Source organism: Perissodus microlepis, chromosome 5 (genome assembly GCF_051167445.1).
Source record: "Perissodus microlepis isolate ML-2025 ecotype Zambia chromosome 5, ASM5116744v1, whole genome shotgun sequence".
Lineage (NCBI taxonomy): Eukaryota > Metazoa > Chordata > Actinopteri > Cichliformes > Cichlidae > Perissodus > Perissodus microlepis.
Window position 1 is genome coordinate 32,991,563 of NC_140465.1, and position 14,457 is coordinate 33,006,019.

The following is a 14,457-nucleotide window of genomic DNA, read 5'->3' on the forward strand; positions in this document are numbered from 1 at the left end:
TTGGCTGTAGGTGTGAGTGTAAATGGTTGGCCATCAGCCTGTCCATGGTTTGCCCTGCCTCTCAGCCTATGATAGCTGGGACAGGCTCCGGTGGAGAAAAGCAGTACCTTGAGAACACTTTCAGAAATATTACATTCACTTCAATACTTAGTGTAAAGCCCATTATGACACTGACAGTCCTGTTTGTTCACTCTGTTGTAAACCGCACGAAGCAGCTCGATAATATATGCTGCAGCGCTCCGCAAGAAAGTATGTGACTGTATACATTACATTATGATTAATAACAGTCTGATTCATATACAATTGATTGAAAAAAATTAAGTGGTTGATAATAAGAGCACACTCCATCCTCACTGATGTATTAATATCTTAATGGGGGAGTTAACAACATGGACTCATTGCTCGTGGCAACTTCTTGGCGCCAATCCAGTCTTCACAACAGAGCGAGAAGACAAAGATATGGAGATGCATAAAAGAGAGGGTGGATCACTGCGGGGCAGAAAGACGTGCTGTGTGCTGATTTATAATACATTTTTAATAGCATCACACAAAGAAAAATGATCTTCCCTGAGTTGCTCTTCCAAGAAGAGTTCAGCCATAGCATTGGGTATTATCTGTCTGTCTTCTGGTTTCATCAGTCAAGCAGTTTGTCTTTTTTGTCCTCTGCCTGCTTTTTTAAACTATGAAACCAATGATGATGGAGAGCTTCTGAGTGCAAACTTACTTTCAGTTCCATTGCTTAATGATCAGATTAATCATTTTTAAACACGTCACCATAAGCAGCTCCATGCTCTCCTCAACAAGGTTAAAGAAATCAGCTCCACATGACTTTCATGTCTGTCCACTGAACTTAAAGCTGGAGCCAGAAGATGGTGAGCCTAGCTTAGCATGGACGCTTAAAACAGGGGGGAACAAAACCTCTTTCTCTGCTGATACTTGTGGGCTTTGTTTTTTGAGTTATCAACAAAACAAGTACCCCTTTCTGTTCCTTGGGAGAAGTGGGCCAAGTGCAAATCCATTAAATATGTAGAGTAAAGTCTTAAGCTTGCACACCATTTACAGCCACCATGGGACCTGGAAGATTGGGGTTAAGAGGCAAAAGGGGGGCACATAGGTATGAGCAAATACTTAACTCCATCAGCCGTTGCTGACCCAGATTCTCAGCTAGGGTGTGTGGTGTTAACACTTTTACAGTTTACATCTTTAGGCATTATATATGTAACTGCTTGTTAGCTGTTCTTACCGTAATACTGAGATCATTTCATTTTTCATCAGGTGAAACATCTCGCTGAAATAATACAACCTGTTTGACAGTACTGTCCATAGAAGCCAGTTGGGTAGCAATAGTAAAAGAATAGTAAAATTATCACCATTTTTTGAATTTTCCCTTTCAGGTTGCACAGAGATGCATGGGTGAAGAATGGCTTCACATATTTGTGGAAGGCCTCATTTTGTGCAATGACACTCATAAAAAAATAAACCATTTAGACTTTGCCTGGAAAAGAGTGATCGCTGCAGTTGCCCCCCTGCCACTGAGAATGAAAAAGGAGCCTCAGCGAAGCACAGGCCACGTTTCTCAGTAAATTTTAAGTACAGCTTATCCTAGCGATGCAGTTCGATGAAGCTGCAATCAATTTAATGTGGCTGCATAATGATAAAAAAATGGTTTGCCATGAATTTAGTGATGGATGCTGAGCATTTCAAATGTGACATTTAAGTGTTTTCTAATTACAAGTGTGCTGGTAAGTAAATCATACAGTGTAGCGTCCTGTTTGGTTATATTGTTGCTTTTATATACACATATTTCCATGAAAGACGTTAAAAGTTTGAAAACACACTTCAGTCTGCGAGAGATTGTTTGAGGTGTACAACCAGAGATAGATATGAGACAGAGGAGAGAGAAAAGATATGTGCAAGAATCGAAGATACAGAAATAAAAAGAGTGATACAGGAATCACAGTGGCTCGTTTCCTTTTTCATATGCATCACATCTGATCCAAGGTCGACTTTTTGAGTAGAGAAACGAGGTGGCGAAGACAAAGTCAATTTCCTATTCAGCTTCCGACTGTTACTGACAACTCCTGAGCCTTAAGATGAGTAAGAATACTGGCAATTAATAAATGTAATGTAAAGCTTACAATAAATATTCTCTCATTGGGATAAAAGGTTTAAATTTAAATTAAACATAGCTGGAAAACAAACATTAGTGTTATTAGAGCAACAAGGCTGATGTGTAGGGGGGAAAAAAGCTAGAATTAGAAACAGCTTTATTGGTCAAATTTCTGGACTGCAATAAAGATAAAGACCAGTAGTGGTTTACACATTCACCTAATAAATGAAACATCCTCAGTTTAATCCCAGGAAGAAATACAAATCTCTCTGGGGTTACATGAGGAAGGGTAGGAAGGGTAATGCAGCGCTGAAAAGGCTTACCTCTCTGCTGCGTTACCCCTACACTCTTATTGGATAAAGCTGCTTCAGGCGACTGTTGTTGTGATTCGGTTTTATATAAATAGAATTGCATTCAACTGAATTGAACTGTCTGAGCTCTCAGGACGTCTGACCAGTTGCTCCTACATATACAAAAACCACAGAAAATTCTCCATGGTTGTCCCTAAGTTGTGGATTAATTTCGTTTAAATGTTAGACATCGGTCTACAATGTCCATTTTTAAAACTCATCTTAAAATGCATTTATACTCTTAGGCTTTTGATCCAGAATCAGGCACTGATCTTACTTGTTATTTTTATATTGTAGTTCTTTCTATCAGTGTTGTTTTTATTAATTTTTGTCATTTTTTAATGTATTTATTCCCTTTCTTTGTACAGAAAAAAAGGGTATTCCTGTGGCTGTTTTAAAGTGCTTTATAATTAAAGTTGTATGGTATGATACTCGCTGTGGTGACTCCTGTGAATAAGGGAGCAAAGCCACCAAAAGTAGCTTTCATGTAGTTATTTCAGGTTTACAGGCTGCAAAAGTAGTGCAAATGAGTGAACCCAAGAATATAGATAACATAATTTTATGCGTACTTCTAAATGTAGTGATTTAATGTCATGGAAAAGTAAATAGCCTATAACATAATCTGCACCCAAGACCATTCTGAAATCTTTGAGGTTTTCCTCTAATCATATCTGAAAAAGCAGATGTGCAGACACACAGAGAAGAAATTGCAGCCATAGTGCTAAAAGATGGTGCACAGTTCTTAATGTGGGAAAGCTCAGGCTGAAATCGGGGACACTCATTAGAAGCCTTTTCTAAAGGCCTAAATCAACGCATGAAATCGTGTGGTAAAAAACGTCTCTGGTCTCATTAAAAAAATTAAAACAAAAAACAAAAACCTGTTAGGCATATGTGTGAGATGTTTGAATCAACAGGCAACCAGAGGGCTGTGTCAGACTGCAGAGTGTTACATTGTTTTACGTCACATCGAATCATGAGATAATTTAAGCTACTAGCACTTTAAATGTGTCCAATTTTGAGCTCTGCGGGGACCATCGTGCCACCTGCTATTGTGAACAGGAAGCAATATAGTTCAATTCAGTTCAGTTGGTCTGTCTGTCTGTCAGCCACCCACCAAATAAATATTCAGTTTATGAAGATGAATACTACTGATTATCTGTATGTAGATATATGTTTTGTGTCCATTTATGTGATTAAACACATCTCCAATCTAAGAATGGCCCTTAAAGAAAGAAGTAAAAAAAATAAATAAAAGCATATTTTACATGAATTATCACAGCAGCTTGGCTTGTGAAAGGTTTAGTTGCTCGGAATCCACCTTTGAACACACTTGTGTTGTGATTAAATTGTTGCCTGTCAGCATTTACATAAACGGAACTCACAACAGTCTACAGTTTCCAGCTGTTACTAACACATCCATGACGTCACGCTTGCAACTTCCTGTATGAAGACTGTCCCATTTTTATAGAACCACATGTGTAAAGTCAAATAGTTTCATGACTAATCTTGACACCCAACAACACAGACTGTTAAAAGACTCTAATTCAGTGATCTCACTTGAAAACTGTAGTCAACTGTCTTAGTGTGCAGTGGGTTTATTGAGTATAATAATAATAATAATAATAATAATAATAATAATGATGATGTTTCACAGGACAAGATCAGAAACAAACAATAAATGAAACATTTAAGAGATCAAAGTGAAACAATAAATAAGGTATAGAAATTCTGGCGTAACAAAAAGACAAAAAGGAGAAATGAAGATAATTAAAAATGAAAAACAGGTAATTAAAGAAAATATAAATCATCACTAGGAGAGGGCGATCAAACAAATCTAAAACATGACATAATTCAACATGGTGTCAGGACCTGGGCTACCCAGTGGATTCTCTGATTCTGTGTGTGTGTGTGTGTGTGTGTCTCTCTCTCTCTCTCTGTGCTTTGTGTTCAAGATCGTCCATAGGCAGGGCTCCTCTTGAGTCTCCACCCAACTCACCTGTGGCTGGTTCCCCACATGTGGAAGATGAGCAATTAGGGGCTCCTACTTAAGGCGTGGGTAGACGGCCAGTCATCACTGGAACATTGATCTGGATTGTGTGGAATGGCTGCTGGCTTGGTTTGCAAGTTGGACTCCCTCCTGTGTGAACACCCCTGAGTCCCCTTGGAGCCTTCCCCTTCCTGGATGTCCCCCACGCCACTCTGTGTATTTTCACTATACTGATCTACCTGTAAATAAAAACGTCAGTCTGCCTTTGTGAGCTCTGCCTTTGAGTCCATTCACCTAGTGCCTGACATGACACGTGGAGCTTTTTCAGTCGAGGCTGAAAAAGGCTGTCCATAAAACACATTTCTTTAAGAAATCCCAGTAGATGAGCAGTTTCTGAAATACTAACCTATTTGCCATCAATAATCATGCCAAGCTCAAAGTCATTTAAATCACCTTCCCCATTCTGATGCTAAGTTTGAATTTCAGCAGGTCAACTTGACCATGTCTACATGCCTAGATGCACTGGGTTCCTGAAATTTGATTGGCTGGTTAGATATTTGCATTAACGTGCTATACACGTACTGTGCACTCTACAGTTGCCTGGAAAAGAGTGATATATCTATATATATCTATATCTATCTATCTATCTATCTATCTATCTATCTATCTATCTATCTATCTATCTATCTATCTATATATATCTATATCTATCTATCTATCTATCTATCTATCTATCTATCTATATATATATATATATATATATATATATATATATATATAGTCTCTTTTTTGATTAATATAGTTTAACAATGATCATTCTGCTTTTCTCACTTTCAGCAGTTTTAAAAAAAAAAATCCTTCACATTTCATTTTTGCATCTGAACAGTTTTAATTCCACATTAGTCCCACATTTTTTGCAGTACTCTTTCCAAAGCCAGTAATGTTTTTCATAAAACTATAAAACCATTTGGTGTCTTGAAATAATGGTCTTAGTTTTTATTTACTGATCACAGATTTGGATTGATTAACTGCAGGGGTGTGTCTAGGAAGGGACAAGGGGTGGTATCACTTCCCCTTAGAAATATGATTGGTCCCCTCCTCGTGCCTCCCCACCAAAACCGTTGCACTAGAGTACCGTTAATCTTACAATGCCCAACACCATTGGATGAAAGCACTGATTGGATGAGTAGGAATGTAGCTGAGTACATTCAATCAAGTACTTGAAGTAGTACTACACTGCTATCTGATTTTTCTCCACTGTATTCTGAATACAATTACTTCACTTTGTACTCTATACTATTTATTTTAAAGCTTTAGTTACTTATTATTTCTGGATTGCATTATTATGGATCAAGTTACTTAGAAACTTGATCCAAATATTTAAGGTCTACAAATACCGCAAATATTTAAGGTCATGAACATTACAAACATATATATATTACAGCAATTCAATAATTATAACTTACTAATATCGTGTATGGCAGCGGTCCCCAACCCCCGAGTCGTTTGGTACCGGGCTGTGAGAGTTGAGGCTTGGGTGTGAAATTTGTGGTTTTCAGGGTTTTTATCTGTTTTTAGCGTTATTTTTTTAAATCGTTTTTATCGTTAACTCGGTTTCCCTGGGTCTTTTCCCGTGTCTTATGAATAAATCTTCTTTTTTTGGTACGGGTACTGGTCTTATTTTGTTATATTTATCTGCGACACCTTAAAGGCCAGTCCGTGAAAATATTGTCAGACCGACAAAGGTGCAAAAAAGGTTGGTGACTGCTGATGTATAGGATCCTAAAGTTGACTTTCACATGTATACATTTACTTTATGTACTTTAAATATATTTGAATATACAATCTGTGAACTATTAAGCTATTTAAATAGGATTATAACCTTTAAAGAAGTAAACAATCCTATTATTTATAAAACTGTTCATCACAAGGTTATGTTTAAATTCTTTTACAGCTCCACTTTTCACATAATAAATCTGCTATAGGATGCTGGGCTGTGGAATATCTTGAGAATTTGTGGTTTTAACAGCAGTTATCTACACTTATCAAATTTTGGTTTCATGCGCCCTTCCCCCCCTTTCCGCTGTCTTCATGGTCCCCTCCTGTGCCACCCCATTTAGAAAATCCTGAAAACGCCCCTGATTGACTGCCCTTGCATAGTTGCACACATGTGAAAAACCCTTTAACTGTTCCTGCATTGACATTTGCACCAAAGCGATGGAGAAAACCCTTAATGTATGTGAAAGGGTGCCTCCGCGGGCCACCACTCCGTGCACCACTGCCATCCACCGTGGCTCCATCCGTGCTTCAGTCTCCGCCTCCTTCTTAGCGCCGCCCTCAAGGAGTGACTTGGTGTTGAAGCACAGAGAGAGAGCGAGAGAGAGAGGGACTCTGCAGACTCACACACACACAAACAGAGACACACACACTCTGAGCTCCTCACACCAGCTGCTGTGTCTTTACTAACGGGACAACTTTAAACCTCCTGGATACCACAGTGGACCCTCTGCTCAGTGTGAACACCCCGGACTGAGGTGAGTGCAAACATCCACACATGTTGCCAGCTCTCTTTCTAATTTCGGGTGTGTTTGCCGTGGACCGCTTGAAACTAAACCAGAAGATGGAAGAAGGGAATTTTTTTCCCCCGTGGAGGAAAAGGGGGCAGTAGACAGGCAGGAGGAGAGGCATGTCCGGCTACTGTTGGAGCACTCCGAGCTAGCGCACTTTACCGCCTTTAGCGGGTCACCGGACGCTTTACTGAGCTGTAATTAAACCGGTGAAAAGCGTCGTTTCCGCTGCTGGCGCCAGTAAACACAACAACACGGGTTGAGCGGCTTTAACATCTCCTCATGGATGTTGGTATAACAGCGCTGCGGTGACACACATGGGTCTTCCCCCTCCTTTAGTCCGGGAGTGCTGGCTGGCTGCTGCTGGGACACCGGGACTGTTTGCAGCGGGCGAAGCTGCAGATGTTTATTTTGCATTCACTTTGTGAGTTTGAGACTCCAATCCAGGCTGAACGGACTGATGTTCAGGCTTTACGTGCCGACGAGCAGAGTCTTCGTCTTAACTTTTATATAGGACATTTTCGTGTGTGCACTCATACAGTTTCCGCTTTATTGTGACTGTAGCATGCTCACTTATTCCTCCCCTTTATGTGATTTGAAATGATTAGTCTTAAATGTAACCCATATATGTATGAGTATAATAAAGATGTACTTAAAAAATGACCCTAAATGTTATATTAAATGTGCAAACTGCCCCTTTTTGTCCATCAGCAGTGCAAAATCCTGCAGAATAACCAGCAAATGCCAAAATCAGCCAACATTCCTGGCTCAAAGTCTCAAAATATGGTGACTTAAAATCACTAACAGTTCTTTTCATTGCTGATTTGTTTGATAATCACTTTATCCATTAAAGGATTTGGTCAAATATATTCAACCAGGGTATGAACATTAGCTTATACTCCCCTAAATACTGCCTTTATCATGTCATAATACACCCGCCCACACCCCCAAATCCCTAAATTCATCCAACAGTCTAAAGAGATTCACTTCACAATGACCTCAAACAGAAAAGAGCTTGAAATTCTCATGTAAGCAGCTTTAACTGGCAAATATGTTGGCTTTTTTTTTCTAACATAAGTGACTAAAACGTTTCAAAATGGCTGCTATTTTTATTTCATGACTACAACCCGTTCTGTGCTGGCTACAATGCACATCAGGCCACATTAAACATCTGTTTGACCCTCCCAGTGCTGTGATGACATCAGTAGTGTCCTAATGTCCTAATGTGCTGCTTCCAGAGATGTGCACCAAACATCATCAGCAGCGTTCATCTCGTTTTGTGCCAGGTGTACCCGTTGCTAAGACAGGTGGGCTTCTTGCCTGGCTGTGTTACCTTTAAATCTTTGATGTGTGGAGACATCCTGAATGCTTTCCGCCTGCTGTTCCTCTCAGCATCTGCACTGGCTGTTGGCTCATGTTGGGGAGTGACGGTTCACTCTGCTGTACTGCGTGCATGTCTGCTGTACATGCATACGACAACACAAGAGTGACGAAGCGTGTCTGTACACGCGAAACATCAACACCCAAATCTTGGACTCCTGCAGGTGTTCATCACAAACAGGAGTCCGGATTGTGCTGCTGCTAAATATACTGTGCAAGTTGGTGCTTAACTAGATAACCACCGACTACCAGAGGTCAACTGTACCAGCTGAGCTCACTCTGCGATGCAGATAGAAATATAATAAACTTGAGGGTGCAACCCTTGTGTGACAGGTAGCAGGGAGGCCCCAGGAGGGATCAGAAATAAAGAGCAGTTAGACGGCATTCCTCTGCAAAGTTTTGTTGCTGGATTCGAAAGGATATCTGGATCCAGATTAGTTTGCAATATTTTCATGAAGAAAAAAGTTTGTATTTGTGAATATATGAGGCGACTCCAAAAGTTTATCACTTCTAAATTGGGGGCAAGCTGTGCCTTTAATGCAAATTTGGCCATACTGTTTTGAGTAATAATGACGATAATCAATCGAACAGATAAACTCAACCCCCAGCTGTTGTTATTTCAGGTAACAGCGACTGTCATCCCATCAGCTGCTGATTAATAGGTCACACATTAACAAGGTCAAAGGTTAAACTGGTTGAACTTTAAGCGAAGCGCTAAGATGTAAAGTCTATATCTTTGAAACATGTAAGATGTGGCTGTGAACTGATTTAGTGTAAAAGTTAAACTTTAGCTGTGAAAAACAAGCAACTGACAACTATTAGGGATACAATAAACTGAAAAATACAGTGAAATCCCCAGAAAATGTTGAAGCCTTGTAAATGTACTGTAACTGCAAAGTGCCTTTATGTTTGATTAGATCGAAATTGAAACTGTGCTGATAATGAATTTCTCTCTCTGAAGTTATGCGCGGTAACTGATGCCACATTCAAGCGTAATATTGCGACGTCTGCCTGCCGTTATTGTTTAGCTCACACACAAACCCACACAGGCACATTAACATGGCACTCGTCCACATTACCAACAGCCGTAATACAGAGTAATGGCAAAATTATATTCCTGTGAGTGTCTGAGTGAGTCGTCTCTGATCTCTAAGGAGCCCCATTGCTATGCTTCACTACTCCCTCCTCACTGAAGAGCTGCCTCCATATATTCTCTGCAGCTTTGTGCCCTAACTGATGTTTAATTATTCCAACACGGTGATTTGACTGTTGCTCATAAAATATTGAAACAGAATCAGCCCTGGAGGGACGCTGAAACACTGGCCTCGCTTGATACTTAAATAGGGCCTGCAGTGAAACGGGGCATCAAAGCGGGTCAGCAGAAGCGTGAAATAAAACTTGTTTCTTTGTATAAATTGGAAATCTGTTTCTCAGCCGCTCGCTGCTAAACAGGTCTTATCTGAGCTGCACCCCAAACCAGTGTGCTTTCTTACTATGGATAAGTGATTATAGTAGATCAGCGCTCTGATTACAGCTAGGAGCAGGCACTGACTGCTAATCTGTGGTCTTAATACTAAGACAGGCAAATCGCAGGGCAGCTATCAAGCCTGCTTAGAGGCCCTCAAAGTCCACAGCCGTCTCCTAAGGTGTAGATTTGTTGATTTTTGTTGCTGTCTTCAGGTTGACTTGAAAGTGGGCTTGAGTGTGAATGCTTTTATTTTGCGGTTGGGTATAAATCACCAGGGAAGGAATGCTGGTCAGGTAAATTTGCTTTAAGTGCACTTTCAGACCTCTAATTTGTTTGCTCTGCTCTAAATCTGTAGGTGATTTTGTAAACTTGGAACTTTTCACTTTGCTATGGTTTCTTGTAAGGCAGGGAAAATCCAACAAGCCAAAATATACCAATGCAAACACTATGCTCACTGGTCAGAAGAGCAGAGTAAGATGTGAAGCAGAAGGTCCTGCGTTCATAGTGAGACCTTGGTTTATTATCTGCTTTGAGCTTACACATGACCTATTTTGATTGATCATGCAAGAATAAAAAATGCCCGTCACAATTTTCCAAATTCTGACATAATGTAGTAAAATGTTTGGTTTCGTCCAACCAACAGGCCAGAATTCAGATTCTTATTTTCCAATCTAAGAAAACAGGCAATCATTCAAACAGGTTGGCTTTAAAAAAAACTGCATGATTGCTAATTGGGTTCAGTATCATTTAATAATCCTTCATCTGTCTTTCATCATCGCACATTTTCACTTGTGTGGCGTTTCTGCATGCATTCATCTAATTTATACTCTCCTCTGGACCGTCTGTGAAGTGGCGGGCTTCAGCTGAGTAAATACTTAAGTGATCAGTGGGAGTAATGGCGGATCCCCTGCTGACTGATGCTAGGATATCTTAACCCCCCCCAGCCCCCCATGCGACCGCTCACTGAGAGGATAAAACCACAAACATCAGTGCTTTGCAGAGATGCGCGTTAGCTTCTTTAGCACCACGCAGCCCTAATCAGTCTGCTCGGTGGGTGGAGGTTTAGCTGCAGAGCATTTAATCTGCAAATGGTCACTGTCCACTTAAAAACCAGCAACTCCAATGTGATTGTTTTTTTTTTTAAGATGCCACCTGAATTGAACCTGCTTTTTCATTCCATTTTGGAAACGGTAAAGTCGACAGTTCAGGTGCAGAGAGCTGCGATGTGCCTCTAAGCTGCTGATCAATAAGACAGTTGCACACCGCTTAATGTCCCAGCATGGGGACAGCGGTGTAAATGGATCACTTTTCCATCCTTACTGAGAACTCAAATGGCAGTTGTACCGCCACCTTCTCGCTGCATTTAGCAACTGTTTTTTCTTCTTCTCTCGCTCTCTCTCTCAGAAAAAGCTTCAGAGAAACATGTACTCCTTTGTACTGACATTACCTTTTTCATTTCTCAACGAGGTCTTGCTCTCCCGGCGCAGGTACAGCTCTCCCTCTGACTCTGCTCTTTCCAGCAAGTGAGCGAACAGCGAGCTTTTACCTCTGACAGAGTGCACAACTGAATGGAAGAGAAAGTATGACACATTCTTTGGTGTCTAAGTTTCTCTCTCAGTTAACATTGTACGTCTGCAGCCACGGTCGTTAACGTGTTTTGTTGTGTAAGGTGATTTTGAGTCCCCGGCACTCGCACAAAGCTTCAAATATCCACTACTGAAAGTCCAAAGGCCGGCAAAATGGCTTTCGGGACAGTGCTGCTCCTGCATAGTGAGCTTTTGAAAGGGCCATAATTGTGTTTCTAGTCACTGTCAAAGCTCAACCAGAGTCCCCTCACAGCGAGTCTGACAGCTTCTCATGACTGGTTAGCTCTGACTAGCAGCTCTACATCTCTGCCCAGGCTACATTGTATCCCCTGACCCCCCCTCTGTCACACACTCACCACAGGGCCTCATCTCCTACACTTGTTGGTCTCGCTCCTCTGCTGTATTTTCTGAATATCATGGAGGGGGACCTGCATGACTTTGAAGAGGTAGATGCCCTTAACACTCGTCATTGATGTTCTTATAGCAGAGCTAAAGGTTCTATTTTGACTTTTCTCATGTTGCCGTTAAAGCAAAAACAACACATCTTTATAGGTTTTTTATGCTTATAGAGTGTCTGTAAGGATTTAGGGTTTTGGCTTTTTTTTTTATAACCCCCTGCTATGAATATACATCTTTCAGCCTATTTCTCTATGCACTTTTTTTCTGCAGAGACAGACCCGCCAGAGTAGTCAGTCAAGCAAGCTAGTGAACAGGAAGTGAGCTCATAGAGTTTGAGGCTTGCACTGTGCTCAGGAAGGCATTTGACTGAGGGGGGATTGCAAAGGTTTTTTCCTCACATTGTTGTGTGAAGCACACTGAGCCTCTCTGGTTTTCTTTGAGTTCAACATATGCCTCTTTGTATACACATGAAATTCTTGGATTGTTTTGTACTCTATTGACGGTATTGTATCTATAACCTACAGATACCAGGCAGTAGTAAAAAGACTCTCAGGTGAAGGCTGTAAGATAGTCGCTGTTCACAGAGTGTCGTGCTTTTATTCTCCTGATGAGCAAAATGGCTCTTAGATTAGACGACCACAGCTGTTGCACTTCAAAGGGAAAATTCAGCCAACATTGAAAGTGTTGTTGAAACCATCCTTGGGTCTGTCTGTGTGTGTGTGTGTGTGTGTGTGCATCCCTGCTTTTTGATGGCTTGTTTTTATGAATTCTCCCTGCACTGTTGGAGATGGCCCCTTTAATGTCTGCTTTGCTCTGTCTTGCTTCTCTGTCTGTGCCCTGCACCCATTGGTCTAAAATTGACCGCATGCTCTGGTGCTTGGTCGTGCCTGGTCGTGCCAAGGCTGCAGTTGCACAGTAATTGTGTGTGTGTGTTGTGGTTTGAACTCTTGCGTGGTTTCTTCTGCATTGAGCTTGCATGACTGTAGATGCATCTCCAAGTTTGTCCCCTTTTTCTTTTTCCTTTATTTTTATGAGCAACTGTGCTCAAATCACACATATATATATTTTGCCTGTTGGTGTTCTGTGAGCTTAAAAATAGTGCTAACTGATTCTCTGTAGCTTTGATTCCTTAACTGTAGGATCTCTTCAAAATGTTTGCATCTGTATCTCTTTAAAAATTGATGAGTGAGCACAAGTTTATCTGAAAGCTTCCTTTTAGTAAACCTCACAAGAGACCAAATGTTTTAAAAGTGCATCAGTGTCTAGACATGATGATGATCTACATGTCCTTGCTGATACACAACACTTGCAGCATTAATCTACAGAAAGGAGTAAAGCGGTACCACAGTTACAGGGATGTGGTCATTTCTCTTCTGCTGTGGTTCAGTCGCTGCAGGGCTGTAGTCCTCCAGCTATCTAATTACCTCTTCTAAGGATGTTTTTATGTTTTCCTGCCTTATCTCGAAGTTGTCTCAAAGTGTCTTTGATTTGTGTTTCTTTTAAAATGATTTTTTTGATGTTGCAAGCGTTGATTTTATTACCATTCTTCGTTCATTCTCATCTACTTTAATGTAAAGAGTGGCATGCTTATTCCATAATTATGTGGGGCAAGTTTCATTGAGATTAAAACAAATACAACACAAGTAAAAAACAATTGCAATAATTCCATACAGACAAGTGAGCGTGATTAAGAAAACACAACATTTTCTAACATTAACGTGACAAATTTAGACTGCTAGTGTTATAATTGTTTTTTCTAAAAAAAACCCCCAAAAACTCAGGGTCTGGTTGTTCAGCTGAATTGCTTCTGATGATCTGCCTTCCTACTTATTTGCTTTTGTTCCAGTCTGTGGTATCATTTACTCTTTCATAAAGGTTTTTACCTTTCTTATTTATCATAATGTAATAACAATTTCTATCTTTCCTTTTGTCTTGTGCTATGAATATAAGCAACTGAAGTATATACCAACCCTCAGTATTGGTTGGTTGGTTGGTATTTGGGGCAGTGATCTAAGCAGAGATGCCCAGGCCTTCCTCTCCTCCAGCCACATCCTCTGGGTCTTTTGGGAAATACCAAGGTGTTTCCAAGCCAGCCGACAGAGAGATTTAATCTCTCTAGCGTGTCCTGGCTCTACCTTGGGGTCTCCTCTTGGTAGTAATTGTGGGAAACACTTCACCTAGGAGGCATCCAGGGGACATGTTCTTGAAATGCCTGAACCCACTCAGTGGCTCCTTTCAGCATTTAGGACTAGCTCTGCTCTCCTGAATGACCAAACTCCTCATCCTGTCTCTAAGGGTGAGCCCAGACACCGGTCGAGGGAAGCGTACTTCTTCCGCTTGTATTTGCGTATTCATCTGGCCATGATTAACAGCTCATCGAGATGATCACTGTGGGAGTGAACTGCCCAGTACATTAGAAGCCTCCCTTGTGTGCTCAAGTTTCTCTTTACCACGATTACTACAGAGCAGACAATGCAGAGGTTCTGCTTCTGAAATATTCCTTATATAAGAGTCTTTTTTACTTTAAGGACCATTTTCATTTGTTCCTGTGAGATATTTTCTGTTTTTGACTCAGCTGCTGTGATTTCCTGTTGCTGCTCTAGCAACTAA

The 14,457-nt window shown here is 40.7% G+C and overlaps 1 protein-coding gene across 1 annotated transcript in view; it reads left to right on the forward strand.

The window, feature by feature from the left end:
• Nucleotides 1–6,834: 6,834 nt before the first annotated feature.
• The window catches only part of ppp1r16b (protein phosphatase 1, regulatory subunit 16B), a 95,029-nt gene continuing 87,406 nt past the window's right edge, over nucleotides 6,835–14,457 (forward strand). The window contains exon 1 of the mRNA XM_084929469.1: nucleotides 6,835–6,981. The gene's annotated coding sequence lies outside the window, so the exon portion shown is untranslated. The remainder of the gene's footprint in view (nucleotides 6,982–14,457) is intronic.